The 6,000-nt window shown below is 47.8% G+C and overlaps 1 protein-coding gene across 4 annotated transcripts in view; it reads right to left on the reverse strand.

Annotated features, from left to right (window-relative positions):
* PPP6R2 (protein phosphatase 6 regulatory subunit 2) overlaps positions 1–5,633 on the reverse strand; it is a 157,507-nt gene extending 151,874 nt beyond the window's left edge. For 2 of the 4 annotated variants that reach the window (XM_074942777.1, XM_074942776.1), the window contains exon 1: positions 5,432–5,630. The gene's annotated coding sequence lies outside the window, so the exon portion shown is untranslated. Of the gene's footprint in view, positions 1–5,431 lie in introns of all 4 variants that reach the window. The other 2 variants (XM_074942780.1, XM_074942778.1) reach the window with 2 other exon arrangements.
* Positions 5,634–6,000: the final 367 nt, after the last annotated feature.

The following is a 6,000-nucleotide window of genomic DNA, read 5'->3' on the forward strand; positions in this document are numbered from 1 at the left end:
TGTATTAGTCCCTCTACAAAACAACATGGAGATGGTCCCTGCCACAAAGAGCTTATAATCTAAAGTATAAAATGAGAGAGAATAGGTACAACAATGACAGGGGACCACACGGAACCAGTGAGACAATACTAGTTAGTTGTCAACAGCTGTCTACCATCTCCATGCACAGACTAAAGATTCTGATTTCCTTATTTTTCACTTCAGGTTCTTTTGAAACTAGCTTCTTCATTTTTCTCAACTCCCCGCACAGTTCATTCTTGGTATAATCCTTCCCATACAGATGTTGACCTTAGCTATACTCTATTCATGGCTATGTAATGTTTTTACTAGAGCTACCTTTTGCACCAACTTGTGCATTACTTAGGACTAACATTAGAGTAGCTTCTCTTGTTTGTAAAACTAACTATTCAAAAGAGCAATCGTTTAAGGCAATGGTATCAAATTCCCAGCCTGCAGGCCAGATCTGGCCTTTTAATGCATTTATGTGGTTTGCATGACAAACTCAAATTCTAAAAAAATCTGTTTGGGGGTTTGTTTGTTTTTAGTTTCGGTTCTATCCCTGGTTTTGAAAGATCATCTTCAACTGTGGAGCGAGTGTAACCAATACAGTGATGTCTTCCAGAGTCTGCAAACAGACAACGCCTGAAACAATTGCTGTGTGTGTCAACTTCCATCTCTCACTAAGGTGTTAATTCTAAAGCCTTATGACAACATGTTATGTCAACTATTTCATTGCTGATTATTTTAGCAGGTCAAATGGAAGAGAGAAGAGAGAAGCCTATGGCGGGGGAACTGCAGAGGGAAGAAAGGAGGACACACAAAGACAGGGAAGGGGCAATAAGGAAGAAAGAGAAACAAGAGGCTTAGAAATAGTGGTGGTCATAAAAGATTGCATCTTTTCCCGTTAAGTGATATTGGAAAAAAAACAAGGCATTTAAATAGTAATAATAATAATAATAATAATAACTAGAAGTTTAGTTATCCCCTACAGGCCATACACTGTCCTTGATCTTTGTATAAACCTACTGATATCAAAGAAAGATTCACCACGGAGAGAAGGGTAGCATGTTGTCTTACATTTGTAACCTAGCCCACAGACCATAATCAAATACAGAACTCTGCCCTCTCCACAGAATAAGTAGGAGACCCCTGTTAAGGGTAAGATATGCACAAACTGTTTTTTAAAATGTGTCCCAACATTTGACTAGTTTATACAGATAGTTGAAGTCACTCATTAATTCAGTTGTATTCGCTCTGAGAGCTCTCAGCATTGTACAATCTTTCAAATTCCTGATTTAGAGACTGGTAGAGAAACTCTGAGTATATTTGTATTCTTATGACTTGGAATTTGTATCCCTCCAAGTCCTCTTCACTCAGAAATTTCATCTTAGAAAATTCTATGGAATCTTTTATAGTACTACTCTCCCAGCTCTTTGATTCAATCTGTCCGTCTTATATAATTTATACACAAGTACCCCCAGGATGCTGGCATTCTACCATGTTTCAGAAGTGCCTATAATATCAAGATCCTCTTCCATTTTCAAACATTCTAGTTCACCTATTTTTGTTAAGCTTCTCACACCAATAAATACAGTAGTGTCCCATCCATGGCTCTTGAGGCTTCAATTGTGTTAAGAAAATGTATAGTTAACTATGAATTTTTAATATTTTCCCTGAGCCGTGACCTGCCATTTTTGAATGTAAGTGTTTGAATCAGTCCAGTCATTATGGATAGAATGTAAAAGAGCTTAGCTTCCCCAGCAGCCACAACAGTGAGAGCCAGGAGAGCTCTAAGCAGATGCTCTCCATTCCCTGGTGAAGCTGCTCAGATCTCCCACTCACCACCTGCTGCATCACCAGGGAAGGTGAGAAGTTCTGGTTGGGTTTACTGCCTGCTTATCTGCCAGACTGCGAGCACCCCAGGAACAGCAAGGTAGTACTCGACTGGCTATGCCTGAACACAGAACAATCCATAGAAAGGATGGCTCCCCTCCCACATACAGCCATCAGAAGGGAAGAGAATAGGTACAGAACCATGCGATTCCCTCTCTTAGCCCAGGTTAGAACAGTTTACAAGAGCTGGGGAAAGCCAGTGTACAACTCATGCCAGCTAGTTCCTCACCCAATGCAACCGATGCACCACAGGATGCAGGGAAAGAGTTGTCTTTGCCAGCTCTATATTCACTTGGGACGTCTCTCTGCCAGAGGAATCCTCAGCTGGGGGGACCTGAGGGTATTTTCTGCTCTCTTCTCACAGGGACCACAAAAGGGAAGAGACTATGCCCCTAAACAAGTAATGATTGCTGCTCTTAACCTTTCCTAAAGTAATACATATTCAAAAATTAGATAGTTGGTGGGGCTTCTGTTTGGGGACCCAAGACAGTATCCTGGCCTGAATCACGGGAAATCTTATTAGGCTCCCCCACTTATTAGTGACTTCCCCCAAAACATTACAAGTTTTCCATGCCAGCAGTCTGTTTCTCCGTTGGTTAAAGCGGAGCCAATCCCTTCTGTTACAGGCTCTCCCTTCGCTAAAAAGTTTCTTCGATGCCTAATAAGACTTCCCATGATTCAGGCCAGATACTGTCTTGGGTCCCCAAACAGAAGCCCCACCAACTATCTAACTTTTGAATATGAATCATCATATTCTACAACAATAAAGTACAGTAGTCACGAGAAAAAAATCCAACATACCAGAAACATGGAAAAACAGTCAACTTCAAAACAATTCTGCTCATATCCAATCTTCTGCCATTCTGATGCACCAATGTTTATTATTAGGGATGTTTCAATGAAGACATGATCTTTATCTGCTTCTTTTCCAAATTCCAAAACTTATGTCAATTTGACATGGTATCACAATCAGTTGCTATGTAAATTACTATATCACCACCACCAATTGCCACCACTAAGACAGCCAAAGTTGCCGTGATAGTTTGGGGGTTTTTTTTAAATCACAAGAGTCACAACAAAAATGTTGGCAAAAAATCAGAGATTTTTATCCATTTTTTTCTATAACTCAGACAAACTACCCTAATAAGACCCCAGGTCTGCAAATGTTTACTCACATCCTTAACTTCAAGCACACACATAATTTATCACAGGACTGCGGCCTAAATATGCAACACAAATTTTCTCCCTTCTTGAGAGGAAAAAGTTTTCACTAAGGAAATAAGCTTCAGTTTCAACTTTTACTACATTAACAAAATGAATACAATATTTTCAAGATTATGAAAAATACCTCACAGCCTTTTAAATTTGTCTTAATTTCTCCTTTTTCACTTCCTAATTTTCTCTAGCTGGTACAAAACAAGACCTTCAAATCAAGAAAGATGCTTTCACTAGATTTGTCAAGAAATATAATCCTGTAAGAAAGTTCCAAGGCTGAAGTCACAAATGGACTTGCTACAATTCCCACCACGATTTCTATATAATCATAGAAGCAGTGTATCACTGTTATTTCACATGTACAATATGTACCAATGCCAATGGCTTCCCTAATTCAAATCTAGGCCATACAGATTCAAAGTCACTCACTCCTCCTAATCAAACTGACCATGGACTCCACATGACCTTGCCAACATGATCTCCTCTGCCAGTTTCAGTGTTTAGCCAACAGTTATGAATGACTCAAAAAAGGCTACGCTGTAATATTCTCTCTCTCACTCTTCCTCACCGCCTTTTACAGAAGCCCAGAAAAGCAAGTTTCAATGTCTCCACTACAAGAAGAAACTGAAATTTAAACAAACTCTTTACACAACGAGACCCTGAAACTTAGAATTATTCACCCAAATCCTATATCAAAAGGATAAAGAAAGACCCAAAACTTCTGATAAAATAAGACCCAAAAAAAGGAATTTCATAACTAAAAGTACTTCGAGTTTCTGAACCAGCTGGCTATTTTTAAAATAAAAACAACAAAAACAATTTAGTAGCATGTAGTTAATTGTGATTTGATGATAAAGAGTGAGTTTCAGTAATTAAAGAACTGATTTCTGTTCAAAGGGACAAATCTACAGGATGTAGTAAAGCAATATAGATCTTTTATTATGCACCCTCAAATATGGGGGGGGATACTCTGCCTTGAGAAGTTCTTCTGAAAGATGAAATCTAGGCTGTGAACTTGAGATAAGCAAAACTTGTGAAGGATCAAAGGAGCAGCGAATACAGCTACAAAGCCCCAGGGAAAAGTAGGATGGTGTGGCAGAAAGAATGCACAGGAGGAGGCATATTGTTGGGGCTGAGGCTGGGGATCAGGATCCTCAGGACTGGAGAAGGGGGAGGCAGAAAGAGATGTCTTTCAAAACACTAGGCCTCCCCAGCATCCACAGACTGGAACCCCTTCAGGGAAGGTAGGTGCCTTTCAGCTAGGCATGGAAGAAAAGTACTGTCAGATTCTGGGGACCTGGCAAGCAGACACATCTAGGGCTCCGAGTGTCACAGGGTAGCAGTTCAGGGGCCTGGCACATCCAGGAAGAGTCAGTGGTGTTGCAAGTGGGAGGCAGACACTGCGCTGAGGTGGGGGGGGGGGCCAGCGGGATGACAGATCCAGGGGGTAGGAGGGGTCATGGGGGAGGTAACATATCCAGGTGGGCCAGGTGTGTCCCAGGGGGGTAGGTCAGGAGGCTGACATATCTCGGGAGGATCAGGGGTGTGCTGTGGAGGCAGACACATTTGGGGGAGGAGGGGTCACAGGTGTTGCAGGAAGGTAGGCTGCGGGGTAGACATTCGGGGGGGACTCGGGCATACACATTGAGGGGAGCCTAGGAGTGTCACGGTGGGGCAGGCAGGGGGGCAGACGAGCAGACACCTCCGGAGCTCAGGGTGTCACAGGGAGGCAAGCAGTGGGGCTGACGCACCCAGGGGGAGGGGCTCAGGGATGTCAGGGGGAGGCAGGCACATCCAGAGGCACAGGCTTATCTGAGGGGGACTCAGACACATCTGGGGCGGGGGAGCTGGGGGCGGCAGGTACATCCAAAAGGGGCAGACACTGTGGGCCGGACTCCGACACCTGGAGAAGGGGGGGCTCAAGACTCTCATTAGAAGCTGGGGGGGGAGGGGGACAGCCACTGTGGGGGAGGGCTCATGATGGCTCAGACCCCTTGGGGGGGGGGGGACACAGACACCGTGGATGGGGGGAGCCTCAGGAAGGCCGGGACATCCAAGGGGCACAGGCACCTCGACTGGGGGGGCTCAGACAGCTCGGGGGAGGCTCACGAGGGGAGGCACATCCCGGGGGGAAAGACACCTGGGGGGGGCTCAGGGGTGTTGGGGGGGCCAGACAGCTCCAAGGGCTCAGGGGGGCAGGCACCTCCGGGGCGCCACGGGCGGGCACGTCGGGGCGCTCAGGCCGCTCCGGGGCAGGCTCGGGGAGCCGGCCGCAGGGGCTCGGCCGCAGCGAGCCGGAGGCAGCGCCAGCCGCGGGTCTCACCTGTTCCGGGCCCGGCCTTCCCCGGCGGCGGCGGGCCCGAGGCTGCGCTCCCGCTGCTCCCTGGGCTGCAGAGGCCGGCAAGGCCGCGGACATGGGACACGTCCCCGGGCCTGGCAGCGACTCGCTCCCCGGCCGGGCTGCGCGGTCACTGAGCGCCGGGGCTGAGGGCTCGGCCACCACAGGCTCGCTCGCTCGCTCGCTCCAAAATGGCGGCGGGAGCGGCCTGCCCAGACCCGGGAAGGGGGCGGGGCGGAGGGAGGAGAGGGGCGGGGCCTGCCGCAGGGACTGGGCCGGGCCCAGGGCGGCGCCGGAGTGAGCGCGGGGCACGTGAAGCCGGAGGGCTCCGCGCAGCCGCGAGGGGGGGATGGGAAAGCTCAAGGAAGGAGCATGGGAAGGTTCTATGGACGGGGGGGGGGGATTTTATGCGAAGGGGAGAGCCTGGGGCGGGGAAGGTTCCATTGGGCCTGGGAACGGGGGAAGGTTCCATGGGAGGTGGGAGGTTCCATTGGGCCTGGGGAGGGGGGACGGATGGCAGGGGGAGGTTCCATGGGAGGGAGAAGGTTCCATGG

Source organism: Natator depressus, chromosome 1 (genome assembly GCF_965152275.1).
Source record: "Natator depressus isolate rNatDep1 chromosome 1, rNatDep2.hap1, whole genome shotgun sequence".
Taxonomy (NCBI): domain Eukaryota; kingdom Metazoa; phylum Chordata; order Testudines; family Cheloniidae; genus Natator; species Natator depressus.